This window comes from Pan paniscus, chromosome 13, assembly GCF_029289425.2.
Source record: "Pan paniscus chromosome 13, NHGRI_mPanPan1-v2.0_pri, whole genome shotgun sequence".
In the NCBI taxonomy this organism is placed as follows: Eukaryota; Metazoa; Chordata; class Mammalia; order Primates; family Hominidae; genus Pan; species Pan paniscus.
In genome coordinates this window covers 124,298,275-124,325,571 of record NC_073262.2, presented here as the reverse complement: position 1 = coordinate 124,325,571, position 27,297 = coordinate 124,298,275, and the positions used below count along the sequence as shown (strand labels likewise).

General features: G+C 36.9%; 1 long non-coding RNA gene across 3 annotated transcripts in view; it reads right to left on the bottom strand.

The window, feature by feature from the left end:
- Positions 1 to 27,297, bottom strand: part of LOC117979472 (uncharacterized) — a 138,565-nt gene that overhangs the window by 38,405 nt on the left and 72,863 nt on the right. The window contains exons 8-13 of one of the 3 annotated variants that reach the window (XR_008624595.2): positions 25,368 to 25,548; positions 24,057 to 24,202; positions 8,772 to 8,961; positions 7,319 to 7,584; positions 7,031 to 7,209; positions 4,439 to 4,559 (exon numbers count right to left, since the gene is read on the bottom strand). This is a non-coding gene — a long non-coding RNA (uncharacterized LOC117979472). The remainder of the gene's footprint in view (positions 1 to 4,438; positions 4,560 to 7,030; positions 7,210 to 7,318; positions 7,585 to 8,771; positions 8,962 to 24,056; positions 24,203 to 25,367; positions 25,549 to 27,297) is intronic. The other 2 variants (XR_008624596.2, XR_008624597.2) reach the window with 2 other exon arrangements.

The window sequence follows — 27,297 nt, the reverse complement described above, 5'->3', positions numbered from 1 at the left end:
AGAGGCAGAGGTTACACTGAGCTGAGATGGTGCCATTGCATTCTAACCTGGGCGACAATAGCAAAACTCCGTTTCAAAAATAAATAAATAAAAAATATAGGAGAAAGAGACACAATTGAAAAGCTATAATCAGATTCTCTAATGGTTCAAAGCAGTCTGTGGAATTCCCAAAAGTTAAGGTACTCAGACCCTATAATCTACCAAGTAAGTTCAAAGCAAGTAGACTCTCCAGAGCGAAAAGAAATATAGTTGCCATCTGACAGGTGAATAAGCAGGGTGGCAATGAAAAGAAGAAAACTAGGGATTAGTCTAAACTCTGGAAAGGTAAATAATTTCCAGGGTTGACAGGCAGTGAAAACCAAGAAGATAGATGAGCCAAGTTCAGTAAATCTTAGTGTAATCTTCATGCCAGAGGCTGCTCTGACATGAAGGACTGGTGTATATTCTAGGAATTTATCACATTTCTTCAGCTGAAGACTCCACTCTGAAATCTGCTTAAATACTCCCATATCAGCTCCTGGAAGGGCTGGGTGGGGAGGAAATTGGTAGGGAGATTAGGGGGGCTACAGACCTTCACCGTCTCATTTCAAATAGGACAGCTGTGGTTGGATCTTCCTCTGGGATTTGACTTGAAGAAAGGGCTCCAGCTATACTGAAAAGTTTGCAGGACATTTCAAGAACTCAAGTCATGGAGAGGGCATACAGTATTTTTTGCCCTTGCTTGTTTCAATAACCCCCTAGACACACCAATGTTGATCTTGCTGTCTTGTAGAATCCCTACTCCATGCAGCCCATTCAGCTGGGGTGTTTCTGTCTTGAAAATTCCTTTGGATTTCTTGGGTCCTGTAATGCATTGTGCCTGCATGGTTTGATGCTTTACAAGACACCCAGCTTCTCACCCATGAGGTATCAGTTCATCAATTAAGGCAAATTTCTGTGGCTGAATTAACCTTTCAATTAGCACTGTATTGTGACATTATCACTTCTAATGATTACTTGGTAATGAATAAGACCATTGCAACTGTATCAGTTGTGGGAGGTTCAAAGGGCTGCATTGGAAGGAGAAGAATGCCAGTTGCTCTCTAAAGCTTCCTCAAGGGCTCCTGCGAGAGGCAATCACAGGAAACAGAATAGATTGAAAATCAGATGATGTTCAAGGAAATCTTGGCCAGATTCTAGTTTTCCACCTCTTTGATTCTCATTTAACATTGGGGCAATTCCTGTGAAGTACTCACACAACTATTTAGGCAGCTAATAAAGTGCAACAGCTAAACTATGCACCACTAGGATAATGTTTGAAACAATTCAGGTGGCACAGCCACCCAAAGGAATGGTATTTTTGAAAAACACTATGAGGTAATCAAATTTATATTGCAAAATAAATATGTCACTGTACTAAATTAGATATCATTATAGACTGCTTTCTAACAGAGACCATGGAGACCGGATGCCAAAGGTTTAGGCCAAAGTTATAGAAGAAATACTTAAAATGAAAAAGATGATATCTATAAACTTAATTTTCCCTGCAATGTGAGAAATGACTGCCATCCATCAATTTTAATGGCAGATTTCTGTGGCTCTTCTGAGCACCATTGAATTAGGTTATCAAGGCTTGCCAGGAAGTGGGAAGTAATTAGAAAAAGAAAAGACCTTTCTAATTCCATAAAGGTAGGTGGTCCTGTAAAAATAACAACAATAATAATAATAATAATAACTCCTCTGACCCATACTAAAAGTTTCACCTAGACAGAATATAGAGCCTAGAATCCACTTTTATTCTTATAGCTGCTGTGGGATTGCTTCCTATGAATGTCATGTCTTAAACCACCGAATCCCTGTTGGGAAAGGCAGTCTCCTGTGTGTAGTCTTTTGACTCCTGCTTAGTGGCAATGTGCCATGGTCCTAGAACATTTCATTACAGAGAAATAAAGAAACTTTATAGCCTGTGCTGTAAAGGTTCTTTACCGGAACTCTTGAGAGTCTTTTTCCCTATTTCAGACTTGAAGTGTACTTCTTTGCTTCAGCGTGTGCATCACATGGCACCTGGCCAATCCCACCACTATATCTGGTCCTTGAGGGGAGAGAGTGGCTTATGAGTGTGAGCAGACCATCTCCCTGATGCAGGGCAAGTCCTGCTGGCTGTGGGCACCAACATTCATTGTTGACGCTGATCTTGCTTTGTCTCTGCTCTATATGCGTAAAGTGTTGGTCCATTCAGTGCCTGTGTGGATGGTGTCTTTCTTGGTGACCCTGGCAACTGCAAACCATGCAGAGGGTTGACATCTTGGGACTGCTGCTTCTAGTAGTAAACAATGTTAGGATCTTTGCCATCATCCATGCAGTGGGATTCCTCCGGTGGAACCGGAAACAGCTGTCCTTTGCTCAACCATTTCTTACCATTTCTAGCTGTGGTGCAGATCTATTTCCTATAAAATCTAAGTAATAGCCTGAAAACAGTTAAGGGCAATGTACTGTGTAGCATTGCAGTATTAAGCTTGCCTAATGGGCAGCAGAGTTCTCCTGTGGTTCCAGAAGTACTACTAAATTAAAAAAAAAAATCTGTTTTGTTATTCACGTGCTTTAGAACTCTGAGCCTTTATTTGCATTAAAATTATATCAAATGCTTTGAGTATTCTTGAATTTCATTATGATGAAATTAATATATGCATGTCTTAGTCTGGGTGCCCTCAAAGAAAAGCCTGAGATAAGGTTTATGTGCATGTAGAAAGTGTATTTGGGAGGAGGAGGGAGAGACTGGGAAGAGTGAAACGGGAGAAAGACCATTGCAAAACTTTGTTATGGCGCTGGTAATTCTGGGCACAACAATGATCTGGTCACTGCTGTGGACAACCAAGGATAAATTGCTGGGACCTGTTGAGGGACCTAAAAATGCATTTTACATTACAATAGAGTATTTATCTGATGACTCTATCCCTGTGGGTTAAAGATTGCCTTGTGGGGTGTGAATGCTGTAAATTGCCTGCTGTCAAAGAGCAGAAAATCTATGGAGAGGGAGCAAGGTGCGGTGGGGTCTCCGTGCCCGGAAGCCGAGTGCCACAGGAGGGGCTTAAGTTAAAGAATTTGAGATGGGTTGCAAGAGGTGGCTGAATGAATACCTAACGTAGAAAAACTTGGAAAACCAAAAAAAAAAAAAAAAGGTTTGGCTTTAAGTAGAAATTGCCCATTATCATACCATCCAGAGAACTACCGGCCAATGTTCTAACATCATTCTATCTAGGCATTTTATTTTTTAATTTCATATTTCACAGCTTTTTTATAATTAACCATTTTTGTATCTTCAATATATTTTCATGTTAATAAATACACCTCTGTGAAACTTTTAAATGATTGAACAGTATTTCATTATACAGAGGTGCTAGTATCTCTCATCTCTTGTGGTTGGTCATTTAGATTGTTCCTAATTTTCTATCATTTAAAAATAATGAAGACTAACTTGTTGTATACTTGTTCAATTATTCCTTTAACATTAACTCCTAGAAGTGAGATTCCTACGTCAAAGCTATGCACATTTCTAAGGCTTTTAGTGCCTAATTGCCCTCCAGAAAAGTTATAACTATCTCCCATCATTGTGTAAAACTGTCTTTATTTGATATTATTATGATTATGCTGTCTCCATTTGATACTATTGTTTTCTAACTTCTAGCAATTTAATATGTAGTTATCTTTTATAATTATTTTTGTATTGTCTTAATTTTTCACTTTTCTTCCTCCATTTCTAGTGAATTTTTTAAAATTTTCAAAAGTTTATTGACAATTTGTGTATTTAATTTTATAAATTTTTTATTTGTGTTATTTGCCTATTTTTCTGTTTAGGTCTTCATGTTTCTAGTATTAACTTGTAATTAGTCATTTTAATATTAAAAAAGACTTCTAAAATATATTATAATTATGCAATTATAATAATTTATAATACATATGCAATTGAAGATAAAATATATCTCTAAATACATTATCATATGCAAACCTTAAATTTTCCTTATTTATTCATTAATGGGCTTTTTGATATTTAAATTTAACATTTTATGTAGTCAAAGATATCACTATGTTTTGTGATTTCTGTCTTTGGAGATAATGCTTATGAAGATTTTCCTCTCCCCAAAAGTATAAAAATTCACCTACACTTTAATAGTCCTTTGTGGTTTAATTTTCTATATTTGTTCTACACCTGGAATTTATGTTACAATATGGCATAAGTTCAAGATTAAACTTTATTATTTTTCTCCAAATAGCTGATGATTTACCTAAAAAATTTAACATTAAAGGGCCAGGCACAGTGGCTCATGCCTGTAATCCCAGCACTTTTGAAGGCCAAGGTGGGTGGATCACGATGTCAGGAGATCGAGACCATCCTGGCTAACATGGTGAAATCCCATCTCTACTAAAATACAAAAAACTAGCTGGGTGTGGTGGCACCCACCTGTAGTCCCAGGTACTTGGGAGGCTGAGGCAGGGGAATCGCTTAAACCCAGGAGGCAGAGGTTGCAGTGAGCCGAGATCGCGCCACTGTACTCCAGCCTGGCTACCGAAAAATACTCTATCTAAAAAAATAAAGGAAAAAGGAAAAAAAGAAAAAGGTAACGTTAAAAATATAGCTTTTCCCACTAACTTAAAATGCTAACATTATATCATATAAAATATACTTGATTGCCACTCTTTTTATATTTCTGCTTTTGTTTTTGGAAGGTTTCTAAAAAGGATCAACAACAGTCATATATGCCATGAGGTAAATGAGGGATGACAGAGCAAGTCTTGACACAGAGAACTCAGAGCAAACAAGGGGACCTGGATTGTTTTTTTAAAGCTATTGCATTGTTGCTTTTGTTGTTGTTTTTTGTGCGTGTGTTTTTGGATGCACTACACCTTGCTCAGCATAAAGCAAAGCTTCAATGAAAGCTTTCTGGTTATTTGACTGATTGAGACTGATTTGCATTTTTATGCAGGTGCTACCTAGAATATCCTTTACGATCTTGCTTCAGGACTGAATTTATTTATAAAAATTTATTTTGAGTTGTAGGAGGCCATGCAACTAGTAAGTGAGGTAACTGAGATTGGAACTCAGTTCTGACTGATATCTAAGTGCCTTCCACTCTCAAAGTCCCCAAAAGCCTTTCTGAATTATGTTTTTGATTCCCTTGACCTAAGATTTATGATTGCACTTTAGTGAAACTTTATTATAGTGAGATTATTATATATTTATTTATTGTAAACTGCTCTATCAAGCTAAGATATGAATACTGTGCTGGTCTATCCTTTTCACTCAACACCCCCGCCCCCATCCTCAGCTTTTGCGGCATAAAATACAAAGTAAGAATAGAGTTTAATGCAAATCAAAATAGCTGACATGTTGATTTTACATACATTTATGCTGAAATTAATACCCTCTGCAGGATGGATCACTTCTTTAAAAAAATTCACCTTGCATGGTGTAAATGGAAGTTCCGATAATAACAAAAGAAAGAGGAGATGGGGAAAAATCACAATAACCAGATAAAGTGTCATTTTAGTAAATGGAGCATTTGGTTCTGAGATAAAATATTTTTATAATGAAGAAAATTTGCCCAAAACTGTATAAGAGTGAAGACAAATCAGAAAAATAAGGTATTAATACAAAGAATAGAGATTTTTCAATTACAGGAACAAATATCACAGGAAGTAAAGACATTTACCTTGCAGCTTTAGAGAGACAATGACAAATTATTTAGTGGAGCATGCCCATTTTAAGACACTCTCTCACCTAAATCATTCATTCCATAAACCTTCATTGAGCCCAACTAAATGCTGCGAGTTAATGCATGAAAGAGAAATAGAACATTGGGTTTTCCAAAAGGAATTAAAGTCTAGTGAGAGAGACAGGTGGTAAAATAACCACAATACAGAGATGAATGAGAAAAGCAATAGAGAAATACACAACATGTTGTGGATATGCTATGAGATGTGTGAGTGGGTGGGCAAACCAGGGACTAAACAGTTAAGTAGTTGTTCCTCCATTTCTAGTACAATTCAAAAATTTACAAATGTTTGTTATTTTTATATTTAATTTAAAAAAATTTTTACTTGTGTTATTTGCCTATTTCTCTATTCAGATATTCATCTTTCTATTATCAACTTGCATAATTAGTCATTTTAATACTAAAAAGACTACTAAAATATATTACATTTATGCAATTAAAATAACATATTAGCCACGTGGGTGGCTCACACCTTTAATCCTAGCACTTTGGGAGGCCAAGGCGGGCAGATCACTTGAGGTCAGAAGTTTGAAACCAGCCTGGCCAATATGGTGAAACCCCATCTCTACTTAAAAAACACCAAAAAATTAGCCAGGCATGGTGGCGGGCACCTGTAATCCTAGCTACTCAGGAGGCTGAGGAAGGAGAATCATTTGAACCTGGGAGGCAGAGGTTGCAGTGAGCTGAGATCTCTCCACTGCATTCCAGCCTGGGCGACAGAGTGAGATTCCATCTCAATAATAATAATAATAATAAAATAACATATTATATATGTGCAATTGAAAATAAAATATGTTATTTCTCTAAATGTGTTATTATGTGCAAAACTTTAAATATTCCTTATTTATTCATTGATGGGCTTTTTGATATTTAAATTTAACATTTTATGTAGTCAAATATATCATTATGTTTTGTTGTGGTTTCTGTCTTTGGAGATAATGATTATGAACATTCCCCCCCTACAACAACTGGGGATTATGGAAGCTACAATTCAAGATGAGATTTGGGTGGGGACACAGCCAAACCATATCAGTTAAATAGTTCAGAGTGAGTAGAACAGAAGGTGCATAGAGGCATACAGTAGGAAATGGAGCCACGTAGATAAAGTTTAGTTACACTTTTGAATGCACATAATAGAAACCCAACTTAAATTAGTATAAGCAAAAGGAAATCAATGAAAGGACACTAGATTATTTCATGGACTGCCCAAATAACAGAGATCATGGAGTCATCTGAGCCTCAGAAACAATAAGAAATAGTTTCTTGAACATCATAGTCACCTTATTCTCCTCCCTTTTGGCCTAAAATGGCAGCCTTATTCTTCTCCAATCTGGATGAATACCGTGATCCACATAGTTTGTGGGCTTTATGTACCACAGCCTTGGGCCCATTGATGCTGCTTACATCAGGCAACAAACTCAAACCAGTCAGTTTGGTCAGGGGTAGAGAAAGATATTTCCTAGAAGAAGAAAGGGAACCTCCTGAGAGGTAGTTCTACAGATTTCTACTGCAAATAGGAAATGGCCACACTATATCTTGTAATGGCAAGTTACAAGAGTCTAATTTACCTTCCAATTATCCTCTTCTTTTTCTTCATCTCCTCCCCACCCGAACTTGTGTATCTTCATCCTGTATCCTCTTCCGTTGATCATCTTCTCATCTCTCATGGCCTTTTCCTGTTCAGTGGCTTCTTCTTTCTGGTGTGTCCTTTCCAGGTATTTTTCAGAGTACAGAGGCACTAGCTGAAATGTCTACATCAAAAGCAATCATTCCTAAATTTAGAAGCCACTATTTCTTTCATCTCTATTTTCATTTGTCAAATGCTCACTGAACACTGTGGGGATGAAGAGATTGAAAATCAATAGAAATAAGAACAGCTTAAATGTGTTGCAAGATCACCATATGCAAAGCCTGAATTATCTCATTTAATTGCACACAGTAGCTCAATGAGCTAATAATAAATTAAATAACAAAAGGGTGTGGCTGGGATACAAACCTGGGCTGACTCCAAAATCTTGTGCATTTGTCACTACACTGTCTGAAATAAAGGATACTGTCTTTGTCCCAAAGATCATTGACTAGTAGATGGGGCAGTACAGAGTGATAAGCACTGTAACATTGGTAAGTACTGGCTTACTAATGAGGAGAATTTCTAGGGGAGGCACCTGACCCAGCATGGAAGGGAGTCTTCCCAGAGAATCCAACCCAAGGTGAATCCTGAAACTGAGCTGTAGTTGGCCAGGTTAGTAAGGGCTGCAAAGGCTGCCAAGTGGAAAAAAACAACAGGGCAAACACCATGAGTGACAAGGAGGTGATGGTGTACATTTATTGAATGGCACAAGGTTTAGAAAAGGCAGTTGGGATAAAAGATAATGGCAACAGAAGCAACTAGAAAAGCCAGTAGGCATCCCCTGAAAAGGATGTTATACACTACACTGACTTTGGACATCATCAGAGGCAACAGATAACTTCTGAATGATTTTAAACATCATCAAAGTCATATTTTAGAGAAAACACTCCTGGAGGCAGTGCAGAGGCCAGAGGCTGGGAGACTAATTAAGAAGCAATGTCTCAAATGTAGACTAAGCAATTTGAGGACAGGTACAAGTCTTTCATTTCTATGTCTCCAGAGCCTAACCAATTTTTGTTGAACACATGACTGAATAAAAGGACTGCTGCACAAATTTAGGCAAGAAATAGGAAGGTCTGAATTAAGGCAGTCACAGTGGGCATGGGAGTTGTCAGATGAATTCTCTAGACAGTAGAACTGGAGAAGACTGCATTTGCCTTTCAACTCATTAGCTATCCTTTTCTCTTTTTCTTTTTAAAATTCTGAACTACATTAAACATTTAGCAGTATTGGAAATAATATAACACTTACTACCCAGGATTAATACATCTTAACTACTTGTCATATTCATATCATGTTTTAAATAATTTTCATATTGTCAAAATGTACAATTATTATTTGTAATAGCTCTGTGATATACAAGTTGATCAAAGTGATGTACCATAATTTACCTAAGCATTTCTCTATTGTTAGATATACAAGCTACTAGTCATTTTTGATATATCTTGCTCTGAGAGAAAAACTCTGCAGTGAACAGCTTCAACATAGTTGTGTCCTTGAGTAAGATCACTACCTCTTCTTCTTTATTGCTCATTTAGTCTCGTATTTGTTGGGACTGGCGTCTGGGAAAAGATTGTTGACCTATAATTGGTATAAACATATAGGTTATTCCTTAGTGGAAGGCTATGAAAGATGTGGTTGTGTCTAAATGGCTTGGAAAGCATCCCAGGAACAGTAGCACATTTTCCAACAAAATATTTTTATTGGGATAAAAAATATTTTTTATCCCACAAATTAAAAAAAAATTTTAAGTCTGTTTCCATATTGTCAACAGCTAGAACAATGCTTGACACTTAGAGGTTGCTCAATTTATCTTTGTTTCAAAAATGAACAAATAAATGAAGAAACAAAAGGGAACAAATACAAACAAATCAACTTAAAACTCTAAATTCCATTGTATGTGTATTTATTCATGTTCAGTATTCTAGAATGCAATTAAAAAAAAAAAATCCGTTTCCACCAGGATCAGAAACATAATGGGAAGGTTTAGAAAGAAGTCATATCATATTTAGAAAATAACAGGACACTCAATTTAGAAAAGAAATGTTTTATTTCAAAGAGAAGAAAAATCCACTAGAACCCTTTTGTGTGTAGTAGCGGGAATTAGGCTAATGAATTGGAGGCAGCGTATCAGAGAGGGAAGGAGGGAGAGACAACTGCCCGTTATACACCTCATTCGTTACAGGGAGGAACAGGGGAGTGCAGTGGGGATTGGGGACTGGCCAAGGAACTTCCTGATTTGGCATCAACTGTGAAATCTCAAGTAAGTTCATTCTGTGTAATAAGGGCGTTTGTCAATATTCTAGTGTCTTAGAGTTTAGGCTCTAGGGGCCAACAGGTTTGCTTTCAAGCTTTGCCAACAAATACTACTGAATAAGGACTATTTACTTATCCTTTTCCAGTCTTTGTTTCCTCATATAGAGATGAAAACAATACCTACTTTATAAAGTTGTCGTGAAAGTTAAATGAAGTAAAGTTCTTGGTATATAATAACCTCTCAATAAATTCCATCTGTAACAATTAATATTGTCTGATCTGAAATTCTACCATCTGTAATCCTGTGGCATGCTTACTTCACATAGCAGTTGTACTGAGAGCAAATTTGGTCTTATGGGATACACACTATTTGTATCTGTACCCAGTTCACCGCGACACTGTTTCCTAACTCCCTGTCACTCAAAATGCAATCCATAGACCAGCATCAGAATCACAGAAGAGTTTTTAAGAAATGCAGACACAGGCCCTATCCCCAAACTACCTAATCAGAAGCTGCATTTTTAGCACAGGCCCTAAGGGATTTGTGTGCACATTAACGTTTGAGAAGGGTTCTTTTACCCAATAGTCATGCTCCTCCCCTTTTAACTACTGGTATTCCTGTGAGCCGCAGTGAATCATAATTGTGCTAAGCCAATCATTATCCTTCTGCTTCCCTGGGAAAGTAGACATCAGAAGTTCACTTTCCTAGCTACATTCTGAAGCTGGAGTGTGGTCCTGTGACATCATTCTGACCAAGGATGTAGGGTAAGTTACTTGGGAGGCTTCCAGAAACATTTTTCTCTCCCTCCGCCCTCCCATACACCTTGCTTCTTCCCCTTGAATCCTGAGAGAGCAGAAAATCCCTGGAATTGGGTTGCTATTTAGCATTCACATAACAACAATGAGGAAAGGCCAACACAGTGAAGAAAACGCCAACACTATGGAGATGGCAGAGTATAAGGTTAGGGCCTGAGTCTTTGAGGATATTGTTGAGGTGCTGATCCAGCCCCGATAGTGCCCACATCAAGTGTTCTCATTAAGAGAATGTGTAATAAAGAACTAGCCTTACCCAAAGTGAGGTCTGGTCTTTGCCTTCAACTACTGGAAGGTAATGTCTGAATCCACGAAACATTACACCTGATAGGCATGTCTTTGACGACTTCAGTCACCACATAGTCTAACAGTGTGATTTACAATGGGGGCTTTTGGTGGAAGTAGTCATTTCAGTTTTGCCTTTGAATGAACTGGAGTCTAGAAGTATCAGCCTGACCTCTGAAAAGTCTGGAGACTACAGGTCAGCCATGTAGGCTGTATAAAATCTCTGGACACTAAGGCTTTGGTCAGCTTCACTTGCAATACTCTGTGTGTGTCACACATTGTGGCCAGAAGGAGTTAAAGAGTTAACACTGTCCATGACTCCATGGGGAGAGGATGACTGTAAACTGAACAGTTGGATTCCACCTGGACTCTGTCCTTGATTTTAATCTGTATTTTTTCCCTGTAATAAACTGTAACTGTTTACAGTAAGTTCTTTGGATGTTTCTAGTGAATTATCTAAGAGTGGTTCTGGGGACCCCTAAGCTTGCAACTGATTTCAGAAGTGAAGTTAGTCTTATGTGGAGGACTATTTCCTCTAATGCTCACAGTTGGTGAAAACTCCTCACAGCGTAACTTACTCTATTCATTAAACCGCCCTCCATAGGACATTGTATTGTCAGATGCCTTGTCTACCCTAAAGGATATACAGTGGTTCTCAAAGTGCAGTCCATAGACCAGAATCCTTTACATTTTTGAAAAACATTAAAGACTTCAAGGAACTTTTATGTAGGTCACATCTATTGATAGTCACTGTGTTCAAAATTTCAATAGAAAACCTTCAAAAATTGCTTATTAATCCATTTAAAATAACAATAATAAACACATTCCATGTTAGCATAAGCATTTATATATAGATTAAAAAGACTGTGTTTTTCTCCCCAAACTAAAAAGGAACACTTTTTGCATTTAAAAAAATTATTTAATGCTGGCTCAATAGAAGATAGCTAAATTCTTATATCTGCTTCTGTGATATGTTGTAATATGTAATTTTGGTTGAAGTATATGAAGAAAATTTAGCTTCATGCTACTGTGTAGTTGGAAATGAGAGAAATATTTTAATATCTTCTTCATATAATTTGGGGTTTCTTTTTTGATACATTAGTCAAACTAAACAGGTGGTAGTTTTCTAAAGGTTAGTTGCAATGTAGAATCTGAAATTATATCAATTAACTTTTCATACTCTTTTTACACTGAAATCCATTGATTTACCTACCTAGCACATTCAATGGATCTTTTACTCATGCATGATTTCGTAACATCATACATTGATGTTACACTTGGAAAATATTGGTTCACTGAGTTGTGCAGATCTTTTAATTGTTGACATGTTTGATTATATAATATTTTTAAAGTCACATTTATCAATAGCATCACTAACCCCATCAGGAAAGTCTTAAAGTTTTAGGAAGCTTTGAAGCTCATGGTGGCCAAGTTTTCCAATATTCTAATTTTTGGTTAGAAGCTCAAGTTTTATCATTAGCACCAAATCTTGTCAGTTGTTTTCCTTGGAATGGAAGGCTCATTTTAGATAACATATTTACCCAAAACCCAAGTTTGTCTATAAAAAATGGTATTCCACAAAAAGTGCGGCTAGTTCAACTAGTAACTCAATCTCAAGAGTGCTTTTCCTTGAGGCAACCATCACTCTTTGGTGCTCAGAAGAAGTATTTTATGCATGCTTCCTATTTCATTACACAGAACATTAAAAAGCACATGTGCATAGGGTTAAAATTTAATAAAATTAATAATTTCAAATTTTTACCACTTCATCAAGGTTATTCCTAAGTAAAACTGGCACATTTTTACTGCAAGTGTATGGCAGAGAAGAATTTAACATTTGGTGCCATTGCTTTAATTCATCCTGAGTCGCCAGCCATTTTACCTAGAGTTTGCTTTTGTATCATCATTGCAAATGTCAAAAAAGTGAAAATGGCAGATAGCATATATTATTATGAAAATAGGTTTGACCTCGATGACCCTCTGTGACTCACTCATAGTGTAAGTGATACATTGGTTTTCAAGAGAATTCAGTGATATCACCAGATCTGCAAAACAGACAACCCCCACTGCTGGTCCCAGGCTGAGATGTGAGTTCTGAAAAGAAGATCCTGATCCTGCAAACTTCCTCTCTCTCAACCTTTCCAGCCCTCCTCCTCTGTTCCCCCTAATGGATTTGATCAACTCATCCATACTAAAAGAATGGTTGAGACTAAGGGCCTCAAAATCAGACCGTCTTGGCTCCGACGTACGTGAATCGGAGCCTCTGTCCTTGCTTCAGTTTTTGCATTTGTAAACTGAGGACAACTAATATGTCGTTTCGAGAATGAAATGAGTTAAATAATATAGAGTGCTTAGAACTCTTCTGAGTGTTCTAAGCTCCCATTAAGCATTAGTTATTGTTATTACTATTATTTAATACGTTTCTTCATGTAGCGAGATTTAGCTTTTAACAAGGAGTATCTTGTACAATAGGATAGAATGTTCAGTGATGGAATTTCAAGCACAGTCAGCAGTCAGGATATTGGTTTTTGATTTTTAGGGTCTAGTTTGTGGGGAAAATGGAGATTCAGAGCCCCTGAAACCCTCCATGGAATCAAACTACTCATATTAAGTGACTGTCTTTAATAGGCTTATTCTTAATGGTCAGCTAATACTATAATGCCAGAGAGTTCCATGAGCAGGTGGTTATATCTTTGTTCAGTTTTTATATTCTACTAATGTCCTCACATAGCAATATGCATGCAGTCAAGGCCTGATAAATGCACATAAACTATATATTCTCAAAAGAAAAAAAATTATTTGTAAGTGAACTGCTCCTTGGAAAAATAAATTTTCTAAAAACAACATTTTCACAAGTTTCACTAACCAAACCAAACCAAAAAAAAAAATAAAAAATAAAAAAACTGGCAATAATGTGAGTCCTCTGGCTATAGCTCCCAGCAGAGCACAATGTGAGAATATTGTCACTCCCTAGCCCCTTCACAGCCCGTAAAAGCAGCTGCTCCTTGCATAAGAAAAATAAAGTTTAAAAATAATTTCCCAACAAAAAGAAGTACAGGTTATTGCATGTATTCATATTAGTTTCTGCTCCAGCAGAGAATGGCTTATGTAATTATACTTTGGGAACTGTCTTGTAGAGAGAGATTTATAGTTTTTTGCTTATAAAAACCTATTTCTATTTTGAAATATAGACTCTCAGCAAGTGTCACCCTGAAGAATTGGGCCTACTAGACTATTTTGTTACATTTTAGGGGATAAAAAAGCATGCGGCAGTTACACTATTAAGCCACAGCAATGGAGCTGCCACTCTCAACCTCATTACTCAAGACTCTCTTTAGGTTCAATTATACACCTCTACAGCTAAGGAAGATAGATAGAGGTCATTTGGGAGCTGTAAACCACAATGCCGTGAATGCAGAACTCTGTTCTTAAACTGATTCACACCTTGTTCTCCAGTGTTCTACAGCAGGGGCTTGGATTGAAATGCAGGGGCTATGACTGAAAAGGCTTTTTCTTGGTTTCAGCATCACAACCTGTGCTGGCTGGAAATTATTATGTCCATTAAATGGCAAGGGACAATGAATGTTGCCTTCATTACTTCAGTGGTAGTAGCAAAACCAAACCAAACCAAACCAAAAGAGGACATAGAAGTTCTTGGCCAGAATATCCTCTGGGGAAAGAGGAGTGACATTTATAACTCGATTGTGTATTGCTTCAGTGAGAAAGGAATTGGGTAATTGAAAGGAGCAATTTGCTTTTCCAGCACTGACAAAAATACTGTCATGCTGCTCTGATTCAACTCACACATATCTCCCAGTGTGAAACATGTAAAGCGTACCAAAGAAAGTTAATTAAACAGGGCAAATCCACATGAAACTCCTCAAATCTACATGAACTTCTCATCGATGAATGAAAGATTCTTAGAAATTTAAGGTATGTGTATTTTACCGCCCCATAGCTACTACGCCCCTTTGCTTTAATGTCCTGGGCTCAACTTCTGCAACTTCTTCCCTAGCTGTTTCTTTAGATTTCAGAAGGTTGTCACCACTGGGAATTAAAGAGCGCATTAAAAAAATAATTAACAGAAACAGAAATTGTGCCTGTAAGAACACAGTGCTCTAATTCCCTTCACCTGTCTCAAATTGAGTAAACAGGATGTGTCAAGAAATATGGTTTCTACTGCCCCAAAATTTATCTTAATGAGTCCCCAGGAACTAAACAATCTAGGTCTTTAAGTTATATGTCATTCCATTGGACACATATCCATAATGCCAAAGTGTTTCATAAAAGTTCACTTCTGAATTATAGGCCATAAAGAATTTTATTTCCAATGATATATTTTCATTTGGAAAGAAACAGGTCTTTTAAGAACTTACTTGAGGCCACTACAGAATCAATCCTGCTTCCTTCTCAGAAGAAAATAATGATAGAATTTAAGTAATATACCAGGTCTTCTGTGACATGTTTTTTTCTGTCTAAGTTAATCTTAAAGTTAGATCTTTTTTATGAGATGGCATTTGAGAAGTTTCTTGAACTATAAACACCCTTAAAAACAACGGACTTAGGAAACATTTCATTAACATTTAAAGTTATCTCAGATATATTGCTGAGCTATAGGAAGTATTTTTAAGGGCTAAACATTTTATGGCCATCCTAATGGTGCCTTATAATAGAGCTGAAACATACTAGGATTCTTCCTAGCCTATGGATTTAGTATGTCCTATGAAATGCTATAAGCAGAGACTAAGATGATAAATTTTTCACATTGTATTTATTGAGATTTTACCACTGAAATTCTGCTTGTTGCAGTAAAACAAGGAATTAATTAGTCACATTTTTTGAGCACCTACCATTCCACATTATCAGAGTCTTCTTGGTTTATAGCATTCTATATCACACTTCTCTTCAAAATCACACTTTGGCTGCACTGGCCTTTCTACTCATCAGCTATGGCGAGGTTGCCCATGAGCACTTTCTCTCTAGAACTCTGCTTTCCCGAATATATGTAGATCTGTTTCCTGTTCATCTTTGAGATGATGTCAAAAGTCCCTCCAAGAGAAGTCTGCTCTGATCACTTCCAGCCCCAGCCACTCTCCATCACATTACCATGTTTATTTTTATTTTCTTTGCTATACTTATCACCATATAAAATATTTTGGTTTATAATATGTCAGAACTTGAACATAAACTCATTAAGTGTAGGAACCTTGTCTTCTTGCTTATTGGCAAGTCTCCAGACCCTAGAATGGCAAGCATGCAATAAGTACTAGATGCAATCAATGTATACTAAATTTCAGAAACCTTGGGAAACTTATACTTTCAATTATTAAGAAGGCAAATACTAATCAGTTTAAAAAGAGGGAGAATTCTTCAAACACTGACATGAAAACCATCCATGAGTAATTGTTACATAAAATAACAAGTTGCAGAATAATTCATTTAGGAGAGTACATTCCATTTTAGAAAAAAAGTAATGTATTTACACATGAGCTAGTATATCAATAGAATACAATTTTTTTAACGTAAACATTAGTAATTATTTCTGGAAGAAGAAATTACATGGAACTTTACCTTCTTAATTATACTGATATATCTATATTTCAGTTTTTGATGAATATTCATTTTTTCAACTAATAGCTATTGATTATTTACTATATCCAAGGACTATTCTTGATGCTAACTAGTATGTTAATGGACAAATCAAAGATTATACTTTCACAGAGCTTCCATTCTAAGTTCTATGAGGAAAATAGATCAAATGAAACAAAATAAAGCCAAATTGGGGCACGAAGAGTGACAGGGAGAGGGCTGCTATTTTGGATAGGGTGGTCAGGGAAGACTTTTTTTGGTGAGGTGATGTTTGAGCCGAGACTAAATGAGGTGTTCCATCAGGAGAGTCTTGGCTATGCTGGGGTAATCAACAACCACAAAACCTCAGTGGCTTAAAACAACAAAGATAATTTGTTTCTTGTCCACATCAATGTCCAGCTTAGGTTGATGAGGGCTCTGCAGCCTTCATGCAGTAACCCCTGCCTACTTTGGCTCTGCCATCTTGCGGCAGCCATCTGGAACTTGTGATCTTTCTGATACAACAAGGGAGGAGAAGGCTGGAGAGTCAGACAGCACAACTAAGCACAGCTAAACCTTTCACTTGGAAGTGACATGCCCTTCTCTTCACATGGCATCAGCCTATCATCAATGTAATCCTCTGTGTACCCGCAAGTAAAAGAGAAGCAGATATTAGTGAACATTGTGATGTCTACTATAAAGGATAAGTCATATCAATATCTGGAGGGAGTTTTCAAATAAAGGGGACAGAATTTGCAAAGGCCCTGAGGTGTGTATGAGCTTGTTGTATTCTATGAAGAAAGGCAATGTGGCTAAAGTATAGAAAGAGGAGAAGGGAAGGGGGTGTAGAAGAAGCCAAGGATCAGATTATGTGGGATCTCATAGCCCATCATTATTATTCTAAGTATGATGGGAAATCACTGGCAGAGAGTTGAGATTGGGGATGATGTTACAATTTGTGAATCACTCCTGTTATCACAAAAATACAACAACATAAATGTAGCTATGATAAATAAAAATGATAGACTATCAAAGTGAATAGATATGTAAGGACAAAAAGAATTATTAATCAGGTAAATAAAAAGTGATCCAAATAGTTTCAAGATGCAGGCAGTTCCAAAGTTTTGATTTCATATGAATAAATCCCTCAGGGGTGTGTGTGTGTGTGTGTGTGTGTGTGTGTGTGTGAGTGTAACACCAGCTGAAGCTCTAAAATGTCAAAAGACATGGAAAAGATATGAGCCCCTTTAATATGGGCAAACAAGTTAATTCAGTATGCACAGATGGCTGCTACATGGAGTCGGAGATAGGGCAGCTTCCAATTGAAGGCAGCCAGAAGCTGCTGTTACTGCCTCTTGGGGAAAGAAACTTAAGAGGTTTTTTGAGCAGCTCTTTGCCATTTTAATGGGATTTTTGTAGTCTTCAGTCCTTTCTCAGTGTTCCTAGAATCTCTGGGTATATGTATGTCTTCTCACTAGACTCTAACTGGAAACATCCCTGGTACTTTTGGTATATTCCTGAGTGTTGAAGGTGAATCAAAATTCAATTTCCCAGGTTCACATTGCTGGGCATCCTGCCCCACTAGTAGGCCTTCAGGCCCACCTGGGTCTATTCTTGTAATAATTAAGTGAAATTGTAAAGGGCAGGGAGTGCTGTATGAATATAAATTACCAAGAATAGAAAAAAATAGACATCCTCTGGGTCTTGCAGGATATATGCAGTCTGTTGTTGTTGTTGTTGTTTAAGCAAGAAGTTCAGCCTTCCAAACAGCAGGACCCAGAGGAAAGAAAGAATTCAGCCCTGTTTGTGAAACGTGATGCCCGATTCTCTTCCTACTGGTGTTATCATCTATTAATTTCAGCAAATTAGCCCATTCTCCCCCTCTTTCTCTACTCCCACAGCTGTCATTACTGAATCCTGTAACTTTTACCTGCTAAACATTTCTCACATTAGTCCATTCATGATCATCTCCACCCACTTCCTGCTCCCGTCCTGTCCAAAGTCCCATCGCGTCACCCCTGAATTACAAATTTGCTCCCTAACTCGTCTCTGACTTCCACTCTTGACTGATTCGATCCAGTCTATAGGCAGCACTCAGGGGCAAGTTTTCCTCTTCCACGTCTAGACATGTCTGCTTCTTTTCCTAAACCTTTCAATGATTTCTCATTGTTTTCAGACAAAAAACAAAATCTTGGTCGATAAAAAAAACAAAACAAAATAAAATATAACAAACAAAAAATCATAATTCAGAAACAGCTACCTAGTCTACCTTCTGCTTATGTTCTCGGCTTTGTATCACTCTGTCTTCCTCCACTTCATAACTTCCTCCACTAGGGAACTCCAGCCACGTTGCCCTTTCAGTGAAATGTACAAGCCCCCCACCCACTTTAAGGAGACCCACTAATGCTCTTCTCTAGGTCTAGGATAGTGTCTCCTTGACCCCCCTAACCTCACCTCATCTTCTTTGTTCTGGTTGACTCCTATTTAAACAGAACTCCTATTGGGTTCTGTTTCTTAGTTATTTGCTTTGACTTTATTTTATTGAGAACATGGTGTGTAGGCAGTAATTCCTCAATATTGTTGAGATTTCCTTTGTGGTGTAATATGTATTACATTTTTAGATATGTTTTAAGTATGATTAAAAATATGTATTCTCTGTTAGGTGCAGTATTTATAAATGTCTATTAACAGACTTATTAATTATGTTATTAAATGACACCAATGTGTGGGTTAGGTTGATCAATTACTAAAAGAAGTATGTTAAAATCTCCCACTGTAAGTGTGGATCTATCAATTTCTCCTTGTAGTTTTCTTAGTTTTTGCCATAGCTTTTCCATCTGTGTTGTTAGTATCTATAAGTTGGAAATCTTCTTATGATAATTTTTTTTAGCATTGTGTTTTGCTCCTCTATATTTTTTGATAATGCTTTTTAAAATGATACAACTTTTTCTTTAAAGCCATTTTCATTTGAACTTGGCTTCGATGAGCTTGTTCATTTGAAGGGAAGTTCTATTCTTTGAGATTACTTTAAAGATTAACGTTACCTTTGTTATTTTGGAGTTTTGCTGTGAAGTCTGGGTATGGGTTACTATTTATTTGTCAAGTAAATTGTTATGCTTTCGTAATCTGAGAATCTATTTCTTTGGTCAATTCTGGAAATATTTTATTCTTATGTTTGAAAATTACTTTTTTATTCTCTCTACTCTCTTCTTTGAGAAATTCTATTAATGGATACTGAACTTTTTTTTATTAGGTCCCACACATATCTTAATGTCTTTATAATTTTCATTCCTTTATCTCTATAAACTTCGTTATGTGTAATTGTCATACATATTTTCTCGTTTACCAGTCTTTCACTGGTTGTATTTAACCTTGTGTTTAAGCTATTTACTAAGTTTCTAATTTTAAAAACATTTTTTTAATTTCAAGAAATACCATTTGCTTCCCTTTCTACTGTTTCTTTGTTAATGGTGTTCCATCCATTTTTAGATGTGTAATTATTCCTTAATGGCTTTAATTATTTTGAACATACTTATGGATACTCCTTTCTGATTATTGTTCTATTAGCTTGGGTTTATGAAATTCTAGTTCTGCTATTTGTTGAATTGGTTTTGTAATTATTTTTAGTATAGCAGAGCCCTTCCTCATCCCCCAGAGACAGTCTTTGTGACCTGGTTGTGGGATTATATCTTGAAATGAGTTTTATATTGCTTCATTCTGGATCACTGTTTTAGAAACAATTTTTAAATTAAATCCTTAATTTAAGGCTTCCCAGACCATGAGGGTGTATAATATCTAGGCAAACATAAAGAAATTTGCTTGTTGTCTACCTAAGCCAGTGGGAAGCTTTTTTTTTTTTTTTCGTTTATTCTTTCAGGAATGATACAGTTCTTTTAGGATCTTGGCTTTACATGGGGGTATTTCAGTTCTAACTCTCAACCTGAGAACTGTGGAAATAAAAATTTATAGCCCAGGCCACAATCCCGTGATTCCCACTAGCATGCCTGTTCCCAATGCAGCTGTATTGGATCCACACTTGCTAACCATCCTGGTGTTCCTTTTTCTCCTCCTTTCTGGTACTTTAATATTTCTCTTTACTTATTGTGAATTGAACTATTCATACAAAAGAATGTTTATTATCTATGGTGCATCCACATGGTAGTCTGAGCCCTGAAAAGAACACAAAGTCATTATGAATTCATATGGAATGATTTTCAGAATAGGTTGTTAAATAAAAGAATAGAGTGCAAAAACAAGTATATGCTATGTTTTATGACAGAAAGAAGAGAAATAAAAACTAAAATATGTAAATAAATGTGTATGTGTGCATGTAGGCACTTATTTTTGCAAGGAAGAACATAGGGAGGATAATTTAGATTCTAATTAAAAATTATTTAATTAAGGAGGTGAGTCATCAGAGGAAGGTAGAGTATAGAGATTAGAAGGAGACATCTTGAGTATATGATTTTATGTAGTTTTGACCTTTGAAATATGCAAATGTTTTACATGTTCAAAAACCATAGTACATAGAAAAAGATGAGAGTCAACTCTAATATTTACATACAGAAACAAATGAACCTAACTGTATATCAAATTGATAACATAATTAAACAAATAAAGTAATTAATTTGAATACTTTTTGTACACAGTAATCTAACTGTATATCATTAATGGGTTAGAGTCCATGGTCAAAAGGTACTGTAAAGAAACCTTGAACTCTAGTTAGATTTGTTTTTTATAGTGGTATTGGTGTAGCGCAGTCACTATAAAATAATTTTGCATGTTTTGCACAACAAATGAGTAAATATATTAATGTTAGAAATTGGCATCCTAACTGTGGGAGGAGATAAAATGTAAAATCAAGAAGTTAAGAGCCCTATAATGCAGGATGTGAAGGCATAGTATGAATCCATGATTTATAACTGATAGGTCCTAGCTCTGTCCACTAAAAGGGCCAGAGAAGTAATGACACCCCTCAGTTGTGAGCACATTGAATGCCTAGACTTTGTTTTCAAAATGCCTTTTCTCCCACTATAGTCTGTGTTTGCACGGATATAGAGAAAGTTGGAAAAACATCCACCAAAGAGTTTGCAATGATAATGGAATGGAAAAGTTGGACAGCAAGCAGACTAAAAAGAAAAAAGGGAGAGAACACCTTTACGTAGATTCACTTGTTACAATGACCAACCACCGTTTTCGTAATTTGAAAATTTGAATGAAGTAAATATTATCAGATACTACACATATTACCTAGGTGATGAAATAATCTGTTACACCAAACCTTCCTGGCTTGCAATTTACCTATATAACAAACCTGCTCATGTACCTCTAAGCCTAATATAAATGTTTTTATAAAAGACTGTTCACACAGAATAAGAATAGAAACATGCATATATCTTTTCAGCAATTATTTACATGCAGAAAGTAAAATAAACCTTGTTCTATTTTTTAGTTTTAATTTTTTATTGAATGTATTTCAAACTAAAATTTGCAATAGACTTATATCCACCATGAGTTATTTTCATGAGTTATTTCATGCTATACAAAGACATACAGAGGCAATCTCCTTTACCTCACCTCCTTTACTTCTGCCTCCTTGGAGTTACAAATTATAAAAGCATGGTGTGTAACCCAATATATTTTTCCTGTCTTACAAATATCTGGAATTTCTTGTTTTACAGTGTTTGATAGGGTTTCGATTCATTTTTTTCTATATAAATGATAAATTGGGTTAGCACCATTTATTAATTAATTCTTCTCTAATTATATTTTTAAGCCAGTTGCAGTGGCTCACATGTGTAATTCCAGCACTTTGTGAGGCCGAGGCAGGCAGATCCCTTGAGCCCAGGAGTTCGAGACCAGCCTGGGCAACATGCTGAAACCCCATCTCTACAAAAAAATACAAAAATTAGCCAGGCATGGTGGTACACACCTGAAGTCCCAGACACTCAGGAGGCTGAGGTGGGACAATGGCTTGAATCTGGGAGGCAGAGGTTGCAGTGAGCCAAGATCGTGCCACTGTATTCCAGCCTGGACAATAGAGTCAGACCTTGTCTCAATAAATAAATAAATACATTTTTAAATAAATCAATGCCTGAACCTTTTCCCTAGTGACCAGCCCAGCCATAGAGTAGGAAATCTTTAACATGTCTCTCTGAAGATATTGTACTAGTTGCTTATTTTATTTATTATTTATTTATTTTTATTTTTTTAGTTTTTTGAGACAGAGTCTCGATCTTGTCACCCAGGCTGGAGTGTAGTGGCACGATCTTGGCTCACTGCAACCTCCACCTCCCAGGTTCAAGCAGTTCTTCTGCTTCAGCCTCCTGAGTAGCTGGGATTACAGGCACCCACCACACACCCGGCTAATTTTTGCACTTTTAGTAGAGACAGGGTTTCGCCATGTTGGCCAGGCTGGTCTCGAACTCCTGACCTTGATCCGCCCGCCTTGGCCTCCCAAAGTGCTGGAATTACAGGCATGAGCCACCATGCCCGGCCCTAGTTGCTTATTCTATATGTGGATATTGTTGGCACTCAGTACTCATTTATTGCCTGACTCTCATGTACTTGGGTGTGGAATTTTGGTCAGTCTTATAGACTCCAATGTGGTCTTCACAAACTGTGATGCCAGTCTAAGTTTTTATCTTTTTAAATAGCTTGTCCTTTCTCCAAAATAAGGGTAAGATTATCACTTTATCTTTGAGGTTCAGTAATTTTATAAGCATATACCTATGAAAATGTCTTATGAAGCCTGTGCAGTAAACCCTTTAAAAATACAGACTCGGTTCTTTAGTTCAAGGAAATTTTCTTTCTTTACTTTTTAAAAAAGAGACAGGGTCGCACTCTGTTGCCCAGGCTGGAGTGCAGTGGTGTGATCATAGCTCACTGCAGCCTCAAATACCTGGGCTCAAGCAATCCTCCCACCTTGGCCTCCCAAAGCACTGGGATTGCAGGCATGAGCCACTGAATCTGGCTGGAAATGTTCTTCTATTGCTAGTTTATGTTTGGCGTCTCCCCCATCTGTTTCTTGTTTCTATCCTTCAATAGTAATCATTATATATACATGAGGTCTCATCTGTCCATCTCTAAAGTTTCATCTTTTCTTTCACAATTTGGATCTCTTTGTACTTTAGTTCTAGGATTTAGGATTTAGAAGATTTCTTCTAGTGATCTTTTAGGTCAATTGCGACCATCATGTTTTTAAACTCATTTATTATGTATTTTTCAGTTCAAAATAATGTTTTCTATTCCAGAAAGTCTTTTTTGTGTGTTGATCTTAAATCCAATCTAATTGTGCAAGTTGACACCTGTCTCCTTAAACAACTACTTTTCTTAGGAGACTCTTCTATTTACCCTTTTCTGTCCCTTGATCCCTGCCTAGATATATAGCTTTTTTTTCTTTCCTCTCCATTGTGTCCCTAAGGTGTCAGCACTCCAGTTGCAAGGGGACTTTAAGTGGCAGTGGTCCCTGCAGGCTATTGGTGCAGCAGCAGACAGGTGTTCAGAATCCCTGATGTGATCTCTGTTTCTTGTATCTCTAAGCCTCATGGGTGAAGAGGACTCTTCCCCACCTGTTCACTTCTAAGCCCTTGTGGGCTAGGATGGCCCACCACATTCCCATGTACAGAAGGTAAGCTTCGCTGAGGACTGGAAATCTCTACAGCCATGTGCTTCTGAAGTGCTCTCCGGCTGGTCCTCAGGACCAGAGCACAAAGGACCACTATAGCTCCTTCACTAATGTTCTCCAAGCTTACCTGACACTGCCCTCAGGAGTCACTGGCTGAGGAGAGACAGATGAGTTGGAATGGAGTTGAGAGTAGCAAGAATGCAGAAACGTCCGTCTTCCTAGAATCCCCTGCCTCTTCATGCATTAAGTTTGATGTTAAGTAATTTCCCTTCTCTGGAATCAGTAATTCAATCAATTAATATTCACATAAAAAATGTTGGTCTGGGGACAGTTATCTTGTACAATGGTGGTGATAATTAAAAGTATTATCAGCATTATGAACACAGAGGAAGCAAATAAAATATGATTGAAAGTCGATTGAACCTCTGTGACACAATATGGCTGTGTCCCCACCCAAATCTCATTCTCAATTATAGCTCCCATAATTCCCATGTCTTGTGTGAGGGAGCCAGTGGGGGATACTTGAATCATGGGAGCAGTTCCCCCATCCTGTTCTCATGATAGTGAATAAGTCTTACAAGATCCAGTGGTTTTATAAACCAGTTTCACTTGGCTCTCATTCTCTCTTGTCTGTCACCATGTAAGACGTGCCTTTCACCTTCTGCCATGATTGTGAGGCCTCCCCAAACACGTGAGTCCATTAAACTTTTTTTCTTTATAAACTACCCAGTCTTGGGTATGTTTTCATCAGCAGCATGACAATGGACTAATACACTCTGTTTTAGAGAAAATTTACGAAGGCAACTGTTTGTTTGTTGGTTTGTATGTTTGATTTCAGTGGCAGGGAAGGGAGAAGGAGAAGAAAAGAGATTCTCATGATCTGTGACTGTTCTTTCTGAAATTCAGGTAACAAAGAGCTTTGTAAATGTTAAAAATTATATAATAACTAATAGGACACTTACGCCACTTTTTCTTATAGGATAACATGCTTTAAAAATGTGTGAAGTATGGGGAAAAGAAAAATTCCAGATTTAAATGTTATGTTATTTTCCTAATTGCATAAATTGATGCCTTTGTAAAAGTTTTTTTTTAATGAAAAAGTTTCACTGTCATTGGCGAAAACATAATAGATCAAAACTGAAATCTTCATTTCCATTTGATTGGTTACAGAGAGAAACTAAAGGGGTATATTTTTAAATGGCTCACCTTTTGGGGCTAAAACAATAGGTAGCTGTCTCCTGTATTTTTATTGCTGTGTAACAAATTACCACAAACTTTAAGGCTGAAAAGAGCACTTATTTCCTATCTCACAGTGTCTGTGGGTCAGAAGTTGGGGTGCAGTTTAGGTGGGTTCACTGCAAGGCAGTAATTGAGGTGTAGACTGGGACTGGTGTCTCGTTAGAGGCTGGACTGGGAAAGAATGCACTTCCTTACTCACATAACTATTGGCAGGATTTAGGTTTCTGTGGTTGTAGGAATGACTGACAGTGTCAGTTTCTCACTGGCTGTTGGCTGGCAGTCACTCTCAGCTCCCAGGTGCTGCCCACAGCTCTTTGCCATGTGGACTTCTCCATAGGCAGTTCACAGATTGCTTCTTCAAAGCCATCAGAGGTAAGACTCTGTCAGAGAAAATCTGTTAGCAAAGGTAATCATGAGAGTGATAATCTATCACCTTGACCATATTCTGTTCATTAAAAAGAATTCACAAGTCCTGTTCATACTCAAGCAGAGATGATGGCACAAAACTATGAATATCAGGAGGCAGGGATCATGGGAATGGGGGGTCACTTTTGAGTATGTCTAATACACATCCTATATTGTCATTATCTATTTACTTCGTGCTTATTTATTTTGGATTCTATAACTGTACAAGCATTGCATAGTGAGTAGTTAAGAGATGGAACTCATACCTAGGTTGTCGCCATTAAAACATTTTAACTTTGTGTTATTTTGGGCAATTTCCATAACTTTGACGTCTCAAGTTTTCTCAGCAGTAAAAACGAGTATGGTAAGCGTATCTACTTCATAGAGTTGCAGTAAAGATTAAATAATATTACTAACTTTAAAGCACTTAGAATAGTGCCTAGCACATATTAAATACTCATAAATCATAGTGAATATGAAACACAAATATATAATAGGAAGTCTTTAAAGATACTTTAAAATAAATATAAACAAAGTTCCAGTGAGTTCTTTCTACACTATAGGAAATGGCTTTGTACACCTTCTATAGTGTTTAGACTTGACTTTAAAGACCACTGTATAAACTGTCATGCAGGACAAAAATCCCACTAATGAAGCAAAATAGACATTTATATGAGATTACAGAATTCTCAAGCTGAATGATGGCTTCCAAGCCATTTTCCTTAACATCCCTCATTTTACAGATTAGGAATCAGAAACCCAGAGAGCGTAAATGTCATGCCAGAGGTTACATGGCTCCAGAGCAGTGGAAGAAGTGCAAGCAAGAAACTTCCTTGGAACTCAAAGAAAGGAATCACAAGACAAAAGGTAGCCCTACTTTACCCATCCTGGGGCAAAACAATCTATATCCAATTTAGCACTATCATGATATTCCAGGATATTCTTGAAAATGTCTTACCAATTTGGTGATTATAATTTTACATATGTTCATGTCTGACTTTCATACTACACAAAAATAAATTCCTTCCTAGAAAATCCAGAAAAGCAGGTGTGCTAAGCTGGTAGATATGAGACATACTTAGTGGGGATAATCCCCATAAAAAAGAATAATTAAATACTACTTAATCATAGTGAGATGATAGATAATGTATTAATATTATGCAAGTCCAATGGGCATTGTCAAATGATTAGAGCCCCCATTTAAGATCCTACATAATTATCCTTCCTATCATGGCAGAGGCTTTGGTGCCTTTTGTTCATCAGTATCACTTTAAACCACTGTGGGACATTCAGCCAATCAGACCGCTCAATTACCATGGTTGAATGGTCTTGACCTCATGAATATGAATAGAGGATGTACACAATAGAGCAGTACTTTTAATGACAATGAAACTGCCATGAGGGATAAAAGAAAGTGTGGATTAAAAAAAAATAATTAAAATTGAAATGAGAAAAATCATAATTAGCTGTGAGGATTACATATATTTGTGAAAATGTTTCTCACTTGCCTTTTGGACAAAGAGCTAGAGTAAATCATTTTATACTTCATTTCCTCTCGATATGGATGTCCCAATTGCTGACAGCTGGACCTATCTTGCATTTAAATAATATAAAGATCCATGTAAATATTTGGAAAACAGAAGTTGAAAAATAGGAGTTCAGAAATGCTTTTAAACCAAGTGTCATGAGGCTTAACTGGAGACATAAAACTTGAATAGTGCCTG